General features: G+C 39.9%; 1 pseudogene; it reads right to left on the reverse strand.

Annotated features, from left to right (window-relative positions):
- Positions 1-9,764: 9,764 nt before the first annotated feature.
- LOC101674859 lies at positions 9,765-11,044 on the reverse strand (annotated as a pseudogene).
- Positions 11,045-11,533: the final 489 nt, after the last annotated feature.

Raw genomic sequence — 11,533 nt, forward strand, 5'->3', positions numbered from 1 at the left:
TAATAAAAAAAAAAACTTACAATATTCAAAACCCAGGAGGATCCAAGGGGAAAACACAAACAAAGAAACAAACAGAAACAGACTCATAAGTACATAAAACGAACAGAGCAGAGAGGAGTGGAGGTTATGTGCGAAATAGGTGAAGGGGGCTAAGAGGTACAAACTTACAATTACCCAATGCATAAATCACTTGAATGAAAAGTACAGCATAAGAAATATAGTCGATAACATTGCAATAATGTTGTATAGCAGGGCACCTGGTGGCTCATTTGTTAGGCATCTGCCTTTGGCCCGGGTCATGGTCCCAGGGTCCTGGGATCAAGCCCCACTTTGGGCTCCCTGCTCTGTGGCGGGCCTGCTTCTCACGCTCCCACTCCCTGTACTTGTGTTCCCTCTCTCTCATGTGCGCTCGCTCTCTCTCTCTGTCAAATAAATAAATAAAATCGTAAAAAATAGTAATAATGATGTAGAGCAGCAGGTAGTAACCATACTTATTGTGGTAAGCACTTACAAAATGTGTAAATTGTCAAATCACTATGTTATATACCTAAAACAAATGTAATATTGTATGTCAACTATATTTCAACTAAAAATAAAAATAAAACTCAGGACATTTGACTGATATTCTGTAATACCATATAATTAAAAAAAAAAAAAAACCCAAACTATGCAATTTAAAAGGTGTGCTCTTCTTTTTGGAGGCTTTTCCCCCCAGCTTTGTCTATTTGTATTTTTTGCTTCAAATCTCTACAAAAACCTAAGACCATTTAATTATGCCCTGTACATCTTTTTTAGTGTCCTTGTTATTAAAAACAGACTTCAAAGCACTCCCCAGAATCAAACCATGAAGATCCTCATTAAACAGTCAAGGAAAGTGATGTGATTTCAGATGTTGAACAGCCCTGAGATTGAAGGGGTAATATTTGAAAAAAATTTTTAAGATTTTATTTATTTATTTGACAGAACGGAGATTAAAAGTAGGCAGAGAAGCAGGCAGAGAGAGAGGAGGAAGCAGGCTCCCTGCTGAGCAGAGAGCCCGATGCGGGACTCGATCCCAGGACCCTGAGATCATGACCTGAGCGGAAGGCAGAGGCTTTAACCCACTGAGCCATCCAGGCACCTCAATATTGGAAAATTTACAATCAAAACTAATTGAACAACAACAACAAAGAAAACTAATTGAGCATAAAACAATACACAGATCTATGTATCGATAACTTTAAAACGAGTCTGTGATTTGTTACCTTAAGATTCAAGGACTCTCTATCAGTGTGGCCAGGGATCAATGGGATTAGGAAGAAAAGATTACATTCTAGGACTCATAGCTAAAATACATGGCTTGAAATTATATGAAACTTGGCCGGATTCTCATATGGCCTCTACATAAGACACACATGCAACAAGCAAAGCCAAGAGGCTGCTGTGCTTCAGAAACCAAACTTAGCAGACTGGAGTCCTCGGGGTTTGCACTGCTCCAATTCACAGAGAATTTCGGAATCTGAGAAATAATTAAGGTGCAATGGGTATCGCTGAATATTCTGGGAAATGACAACAAGGGCCAACTGCGCTGAGTGCTGGCATGAATTAGCTCATTTAATCCTAAAACAGTAATCCTGACAGTAACCCTGGCAAGGTTCTTTCCTGATTGTACAGAGGAGAAAACTGAAGCAGAACTCGTAAAGGACAGAGGAAGGATTCGATTCCAGGAAGCATATAACCCAGAACCTGTGTGTTTAACAGGACACGTCTTTTCTCCCCATTAAAAGAACAAAGACTCACTAAAGGTAAAACCCAGCCTCTCTCCCTGGTTCTTGGTCTGTTCAACCTACTCATCTTTTAGAACTCACTAGAAACCTTGATTCCCTGGAAGAATTTCCCTGGTTCCTTAGGCTACATTTGGTCCATTTTGTTTCACTTGCCCTCCTGGAGCCATCTGCTTCTACCAGCATAACCAAAATCATAATTTTCAAAATTACTCTTTGAACTAACTATTCTCTCCAGTAGAATTCTTCAGGAGGGTGGAGGCTGTGTCTGTTTTTGCTCACCACGGTAGTCTCAGTCCAGGACATGGGGTAGGCACATGATAAATCTTTATCGCAAGAATCAATAAAGAAGCAGATCATAGCTGTCCTTGATCATGGGAGATGAGTGAGAAAATACGCCCTGTGTGTACAAAGCACGCCAGATGTAGAAAAACATGGTGTCATGAAAACAGTTAACCAAAAGCAGACAGCAGAATCACCACAGAGATCAGGCATGACATCTGCTGGCGGTTCTGGGCATACAGGAGAGGCTGGTTCTCAAACAGAAAAACTCCAGAATGGCCGTACTCATTCCTTAGGCTGCCTACCTTTCTGGGGCTCTCCCAGGGTATGACATAAAATAGAATTAATCATTACCAGCCTGACAAGTTCTGCTTATGAAGACTTGAAAGAAAAAGGGCAAAAAATAAATAAATAAATAAAATGAAACAAAATGGAATAAAATAAATTAAAATAAAATAGTTCTCTACACTGACTTGGAAACCACCTCAATTTGTCCGGGCTTTTTTTTATCATTTATTGGACTTTACACGAAAAAAAACAGATACTCCCCCAAAGACTTTGCTGTTTTCGTGTGAATATTATCTTCATTTTATCATGGGCTTCTGATGACCATAGTTTATCTTGACTAACTTGACCCCATTCATTTGATGAGGAGCCCTAGCTTTGTGTTCTAATTCCCATTTAGTTTGCTTATTCATTGCACACGTTTTCATCAAAGGCTTATTGTATGCCAAATGCAGTGCTAGTCCCAGCAGCACAATGGTGAACAAAACAGATGCTCCCCCACCCCAACCTCGCTGTGGGATCTGCTGGAGAATGCAGATGTGTTCCCAGGCAGTTACAAACTTAACCGGGACCTACGGATCTGGTGTGAAATTCAGGTAGTTCTTAAACATCCCTCAAGTGGTAAGCACAATTGGATGTATTTGTTGGTGTGCATTTTTCACTGTTTGCGCGGTCTTAACCATCTTCAGTCTAACGATTGAGGTAAGACAATACTGCATGCAAAACATCCGCGAGCATATCTAAGCAAAGCATAAACAAATCACCCAGCTCAGCTACTTTGAACTGCATGTACCCTAAAATTGGGGCCAGGCAGGGGCAGCCCTAAATTCATTATCAAAAGATCTTGTTTAGAAATTCTGGGTAGGGACTACTTGAAGAGAACAAAAAGTAGGTGTTGTAGATTATGTTATTGTTCCCTACCATTCTCTCCTCCTTCTCTGTGATATAATTATACCCCCCCTCCTCCCCAGCCCCACATCAGGCTTGGCCACATGGCTTGTTTGGCCACCTGCAGTGTGCGTGGAAGTGTTGTATGCCTCAGCCAAGCACACGCTCGAACAGCTTGGGTTATTCATGGCTCTTTTCCCTCTAAGAGAAAGCAGCCCATCTTACGTGTGGATTTCTCCTCCAATCTGGATCCCAGAGTGAAGACACAGAGCAGGGCTGACCAGGGAATAACATGTAAGACGGAGGAAAAGGAAGCCTTTGTGGTTGTAACACATTGAGATTTTGGAGTTGTTTGTTTCCAATGCAGACTTTAGTAATTCATCACTTACACAACACCTGGTGCTCATCACAAGTGCCCTCTTTAATTTCCATCACCTGTTTCATCCATCACCCCCCACCCACCTCCTGTCCAGGAACCATCAATTCCTTCTTTATGGTGTAGAGTCTGTTCCTAGGTTTGCCCCTCTTTCCCACCACCGCCCCCCACTATGTTCATTTGTTTTGTTTCTTAAATTCCACATATGAGTGAAATCACGTGGTATTTGTCTTTCTTTCACGGACTTATTTTGCTTAGCATAGCACTATCTGGCTCCATCCACATCATTCAAATGGCAAGATCTCGTTCTTTTTACATCTGAGTAATATTCCATTATATATGTGTGTGTGTGTGTGTGTGTGTGTGTGTATATATACATATATAACATATATCACATATATCACATCTTCTTTATCCACTCATCTATCAATGGAATTTAGGCTCTTTCCATAATTTGGCTATTGCAGATAATGCTGCTATAAACATCGGGGTGCATGTATGAGATTTTGGGGTTGTTTGTTATCTCATATAACCTGCAAAGAGTAGAGTAAATCATCAAGTGTCAGAGTCACCCAAGGGAATCAAACAGAGTCTTGAAAAGAAGTACAGTACAAACATAGAACAGGCACAGCTTTCTGGAACAAGATAAGAAATTAAACATAAACATATAAAGTAGTTTATACTCAAACCCACAGAAAAATCAGTGATGAAGAAGATGATTGAATCACTGTGAGTGAGCTTGATATAATATTTATATATAGTACATTGAATCTAAGAATGGGAAAATATTCATTCTTTACAAGCTTTATGGAGTAATTTATGAAAAATGACTTGTGAACTAATCACAAGATATTCTCGACAAATTCCAAAAAATAAGTATCCGCAATCTCTGACTATAATGCAACTAATTTAGATATTAATTTTTAAAAATAAAACAAAAAGTCACACACTTGCATGTTGAAAAACATACTTTTAAATAGCTCCAGCACAAAGAAATCCTAATGAAAACTAGAAAATATTTAGAACTGAACAGTAACACTACTTGTCAAAATTAACAAGATATGGCTAAGGCAGTATTTAGAGGGACATGTATAGTAGCCTAAATGCATATATTGTAAAAGAATAAAGGGTAAAAAGTAATTAGCTTAACATCTAATTTTAGAAGATAGGAAAAAAGAAATAAATATAAAAGCAGAAATTCATAAAGAACACAACATGGACGGTACTGGAAAAGATTATGCTGAGTGAAATAAGTCAAGCAGAGAGAGTCAATTATCATATGGTTTCACTTATTTGTGGAGCATAACAAGTAGCATGGAGGACATGGGGAGTTAGAGAGGAGAAGGGAGTTGGGGGAAATTGGAAGGGGAGGTGAACCATGAGAGACTATGGACTCTGAAAAACAATCTGAGGGTTTTGAAGGGGCAGGGGATGGGAGGTTGGGGTACCAGGTAGTGGGTATTAGAGAGGGCACGGATTGCATGGAGCACTGGGTGTGGTGCAAAAATAATGAATACTGTTATGCTGCAAATAAATAAAAAAAATTTTTTTTAAATGTTGAAATGAAAAAAAAAGAAAACACAAAACAGAGAGGCTCGACAAAAGATTTTTTTTAAGATTTTATTATTTATTTATTTATTTAGGTGAGTAGGGGCAGAGGAAGAGGGAAAGAGAGAATCCCAAGCAGACTCCACTCTGAGTGCTGAGCCCAATGTAGGGCTTGATCTCACCACCCTGAGATCGTGATCTGAGCTGAAACCAAGAGTCAATGGTCAACTGACTGAGCCACACAGGTGCCCCTAAAAGTTTTTTTTTTTTTTCAGGATTAATAAAATTGACAAATCTCTGGGAAAAAACAAGTAAGAAAAAACCAAGAAAACACAGATAAATACTATTAGGGTCATAAAAGGGAAGTAAATCTAATTTTGCATTCTTTTAGGATATAGAAAAAGAGGAAATATTTTCCAAGTCATTGTATAGTGTCAACATAAGCATCATATACATCAAAGAGAGGCAATAGCATTAAAAGACTAAAAAATTATAGATCAATGTCAATAATGATCACAAATGCAAAAATCCTAAACAAAATTTAACAAACTGACTCTAGCAACGAATAAAAAACATATTTGATTATTACAAAATTGGGTTCATTCCAGGAATTCAAGATTGGTTTACCTTTTAAAAATATTTTAATATACCAAGGCAACAAATTAAGGGTGAAAAAAAAATACCATCATCTCAAGAGAAGTAGGAGAATGATTTAATAGAAGGGAATTTTAGATTATGGTTTGGGGAAAAAATTTTTTTGCAACAAAATAGAAAGAAGAAAACCTCTTTAACCATATAAAGTTTTTCTAGAGGAAAAAAGCTATAGCAAAAATTCATACTTACTATTAGTAAGATATAAAGGGGTGCCTGGCTGGCTCACTTGGTGGAGCAAGCAACTCTTTTTTTTTTTGCCATTAAAAAAAAATTATTATTAATTTATATCAGTCACCATACAGCGGCTCCGAGTGAGTCGTTAAGCATCTGCTTTCAGCTCAGGTCATGATCCCAGGGTTCTGGGATCGGGCCCTACATCAGGCTCCCTGCTCAGCGGGAAGCTGACTTCTCTTGTCCCACTCCCCATGCTTGTGTTTCCTCTCTCTCTCTCTGTCTCTCTCTGTCAAATAAATAAATAAAATCTTAAAAAAAAATTAGTCACCATACAGTACATCATTAGTTTGGATGTATTGTTCCATGATTCATTGTGTCTAACACACGTGCTCCGTGCAATACATGCCCTCCTTAATACTCATCACCAAGCTCGCCCATCCCCCTAACCACCTCCCCTCTAAAACCCTCAGTTTGTTTCTCGGGAGTCCCTTGCTCTCATGGCTCATCTCCCCCTCTGATAACCCCCCCCCCCCCCCCCCGGCCACCGCTTCATTTTTCCCTTCCTTCTCCTGTTGTCCTCCAGGAGCACCCAACTCTTGATCTCAGGGTTGTAAGTTTGAGCCCCACATTGGACATAGAGGTTACTTAAAAAATCTCTAAGAAAAAAAAAAGTGAGATTTAAAAATATAAAAATTCTTTTAAGATCAAGAACAAGTGTTCTATTTATCATGGCACTAGACTTTCTGACCAGTGAAGTAAGATAAGAATAAGACATAAAATAGATAAGGTTGAAAAAAAAGAAACAAAGTTATCCTTGTTTGCTGATGATAGGATTATCTACACACAATACTCTGAAGAATCCAAAGATAAAGTTTAGAAATTAATAAGTGGTTTGAGATGCCTGAGTGGCTCAGTCTGTTAAGCGTCTGCCTTCGGCTCAGGTCATGATCCCAGGGTCCTGGGATCGAGCCCCACATTGGGCTCCTTGCTCAGTAGGAAGCCTGCTTCTCTACCTCCCCCTGCCCCTGAGCTCTCTCTCTTCTCTTTCTGACAAAAAAATTTAAAAAAAGGAAAAAAATTAGTAAGAGAAAAGTTTCTGGTTATGAAATCAGTATGCAATAGTAAATTGCATTTGTACATATCAGTAACAAAGAGATTTACCACAGCAATAAACACTAGAAAGAGATCCAACAAAAGACATGTAAGACCTCTATGGAGAAGATTATAAATCTAATGTTAGAAGACATTAAAGAAGACTATTAAGTAGATTAAACAAGAAAGCTGTTAGACTGAGATGGCTTTAATGCCTTAGTAGTCTACGTAAGCAAACCCAAACTTTTGCCTATAATGCCTCAAAGTTAAAAAACTGAAACCCAAGGACAACCAAGGACAGCTACTAGCTCTCCCAGGTAACGCAGCCTCTTACAGCCAAGTCATTCTCTTGCTTTGCTTCTGCCTCTTCTCTGTTAAGTTTTTCTTGTAGCTCTTATTGGCGAAGCCCTCCTAACTGTTTCCAGTTTGGCATTGCCCAACTTGAATTGATTTTTGCTCCAATGAACTTTACAAATTGTAATGTGCTTCATTTTATCTTTCAAGAAGACCACATAAGTGGAGAAACATATATAATAGATGTGAGGGGTGTGTGTGATCAAGTAAGCAAATTCTTGCTTTCAAACGTTATATGAAAACAGGAAAAAGGAGAGCAAGGTAAAAATACACGCCCTATCAGATAGTCATTGAGACAAACAATCCAATAGAAACAGAATAAACAGCCTTGAAACAGACTCTAACATGTATGGAAACTGGATTTGTTGCAGTGACTATCAGTTGCGATGTCACCAACTACCCAGTACCTCATGTCTTAAAACTACAGCAACCATTTTATAATTTCTGATGATTCTGTGAATTGCCTGGCCAGTCCTACTATTGGTCTCACCATGACTCAGTCATTCCAGCTGTATTCAGGTGGTCACTGGACCCAGATTGCGATTCCAATAAGACTGCTCTCCCATGGCCAGAGTGCTGTCTGGGGTTCTGTTCTCTTCCAGATGACCCCTCCTGATTTGTTCGAGCTAGTAGCCAGACCAGCCCAGATTCTAGGGGAAAAGAAACAGGCCTTAGCTCTTCATGGATAGAGCAGAATATTTATAAGGAGGTAAAGAGCTGATCAGAGCCTTCTTTGGAGATGATCCAACACAACTGGAACTGCAGCCTCGTGAGAAATGGAGGGCCTCTACAATGGGTTATGTATGTTAAATAAAATGTAATTGGAACTATACCTCATACAACAGAAAAAAAAAAATTCCAGATGGATTCAAGGCTTAATTGTGGAAAGTAAAACTATAAAACTTCTAGGAAAGAAAAAAAAGAGAATATATTTAAGACCTGGGAAGAGGGGTGCCTTGTAGCTCAGTCAATTGAGTGTCCAACTGTTGATTTCAGTTTTCAGTCATGATCTTGGGGTCCTGGGATTGAGCCCCGCATCAGGGTCCCTGCTCAGCAGGGAGTCTGCTTCTTTCACTTACCTCTGCCTTCCCCCCCTTGTGTGCTTGTGTGTTCTCTCACTCTCTCTCTCTCTCTCAAATGGGTAAATAAATCTTTAAAAGGAAAAACAAAAAGACCTTGGAAAAGAAGAGGATCTCTGAAGCAAGACCCAAACAGGCACAACCTCTAAAAGAAAAGGTTGGTTAAACTCAACCACGTTAAAATGCAGAATTTGTTTGTCAGAGGATCATGAGAAAAATGAAAAGACGGAATGCATACTGAGAAAAGATATTAGCAACACATACAACTGACAGAGGGCTATTGTCCAAAATGTATGAAGGATTCCAAATTTTCTTTTCTTTTTTTTTTTTTTTAATTTATTCATTTGACAGAGAGAGACACAGCCGGAGAGGAAACACATGCAGGGGAAGTGGGAGAGGGAGAAGCAGGCTCCCTGTGGAGCAGGGAGCCTGATGTGGGGCTCGGTGTGGGGCTCAATCCCAAGACGCAGGATCATGACCTGAGCTGAAGGCAAACACTTAACCACTGAGTCACCCAGGTGCCCCAGATTCCAAATTTTCAATAGGGAAAAGACAAAACAATTTTTAATGGGCACAAGACTGGAATCAGAAACTTCAGAGAGGAAAAAAACACAAAACCAATGGCAAATGAACACGAAATGATTCTCACCTTTATTATTTGAGGAACAGAAAATCATAACTAAAATGGTATACTTTTGGCACACCTACTGGCCCAGTTGGTAGAACATGTGACTCCTGATCTCAGGGTCATGAGTTCAAGCCCAACCTTGGGCATGGAGCCTACTAAAATAAAATAAAATGAGATTTTTACATCTACGCAACTGGCAAAGATTTTAAATCCTCACAATATCAAATTTGATTGGAGATAAGGAGCAAGAGGTACTCATATACTCTGCTAGTCAAAGGATAAGTAGTTATTACCTGTTTGGAAAACAGTTTGACATTAATTAATAACTTCAAGGATACACATATCCTGTGACCCAACAATTCCACTTCCAGATATATTTTCTAAAGAAACTCTTATATATAAATATCAGAAGACAAAATATTTAAAGAAACACTGTTTTATAATAAAAAAATAAAATGTACATAAATCTGTTGATTAGAGAACGGATAGATTGTGGCTTTTTTTTTTTTTTAATTTAAGACAGGGAATACTGTATTCAAACCCATCAGAGACATGGACAGCTTGGGTCTGTAACAAAGTGTTGTGTTTTAAAGCACAGGTCAGTAATTGTATGTCAAATTAAGTAATCAGAGCACAAGTTTTCAATGTTCAAAACAGAATAAGCTTCCCAGCAAAAGCAGCATCTTTGTGACATTTCCTTCTCCTTCACCTTCTCCTTCAACATAATCCACACCATCCTCCTCATAATCCTTCCAAGGGCAGCCATGTCCTTACAAGCCTCAGAAAACTCTCCTTCCTCCATGCCCTCCCCCATGTACCAGTGAACAGAGAGACACGTGGCATGCATCAGGTCAAACTTGTGGTCCAGGCGAGCCCAGGCCTCAGCAATGGCTGTGGTGTTGCTCAGCATGCTCACAGCTCGCTGGACTTTGGCCAGATCTCCACCAGGTACCACAGTGGGAGGCTGGTCATTTATGCCCACTTTGAATGATACTGGGTGGTATGCTTGGTTTTGGTGGTGGCAATGGCAGCATTGACATCTTTGGGAACCATGTAGCCACAGTACATCAGGCAGCCAGCCATGTATTTACTATGGTGAGGGTCACATGTCACCATCTGGTTGGCTGGCTCAAAGCAAGCATTGGTAATCTCTACTACAGAAAGCTGTTCGTGGTAGGCTTTCTCAGCAGAGATGACAGGGGCATTCATGGCCAGAGGGAAGTGGATGCAGGGATGAGGCTCCAGGTTGGTCTGGAATACTGTCAGATCAACATTCAGGGCTCCATCAAATCTGAAGGAAGCTGTGATGCAGGGCACAATTCGACCTATCAACCTATTTAGATTAGTGTAGATTGGGTGTTCAATATGGAGGTTTCAATGACAGATGTCATAGATGTCTACCACGAAAGCATGGAAACCTAGGGGGCTGGGTAAATAGAGAACTCCAGCTTGGACTTCCTGCCATAATCAACAGAGAGATGTTCTATCACCAGGGAGGTGAACCTGGAACCAGGTCCCCCCTCCAAAGCTAAAGAAAACCAAGAAGACCTGAAGACCTGTGCCCTGGTCATCCACCTTACAAATTCTGTCACTGATCTCCTTGCCAATGCGGTAGTGCCCTCGGGCGTAGTTATTGCCACTATCTTCCTTGCCTGTGATGACCTGCTCAGGGTAGAAGAGCTGGCGGTAGGTGCCAGTGTGAACTTCATCAATGACTGTGGGTTCCAGGTCTACAACACATTCTTGCCAGTGCCCATCTCACCGAAGAAGGTGTTGAAGGAGCAAGTCCTCCATCAATGGTCTTGTCACTTGGCATCTGGCCATCAGGATGAATGCCATGTTCCAGGTAATGGAGCTGCCAGTAGGCACTGCCAATCTGGGCACCAGCCTGGCCAACGTGGATAGAGATGGAGTCATGCATGGTTGCTGCTTTGCATCTGCCGATGTGGCTTGTTCTTTAACTTGAATACTGTGCAGCAGTAATAATCAGTAGCCTTGGCTACATTTCAAAAGCATAAGGTGAGTAACAAAAACAAGTCACGGAAGACTAGATTCTGTATGATTCGACTTTAAAAAGTTCAGGAATACAGAAAATTAAACAATATATTGATTGGGGATTGATAGGTGATAAAATTGTAAAGAAAAGTAGGGCAATGGACAAGCATAAAGTTCAGAGTCATGGTTACCTCTGGGCAGAAGGGAAGGGGGAGAGATCAAGGAGACACACAGAATGAACTTGGCTCCAAAGGCACAGGTCATCGTTCATCTTAAAATTAGATGTTGAACATTCATTCCCAATTCCTTCACACCATAATGCCATTAATAATAATAACAATCATTATTATAATTATTATTATTATTATTATAAATAAAACTAGATATTAAATATATGGGTGTTTGAGGTATTATT

The sequence above is a fragment of the Mustela putorius genome, unplaced genomic scaffold, assembly GCF_011764305.1.
Source record: "Mustela putorius furo isolate JIRA1106 unplaced genomic scaffold, ASM1176430v1.1 tig00000738_pilon_pilon_pilon, whole genome shotgun sequence".
Taxonomy (NCBI): Eukaryota; Metazoa; Chordata; class Mammalia; order Carnivora; family Mustelidae; genus Mustela; species Mustela putorius.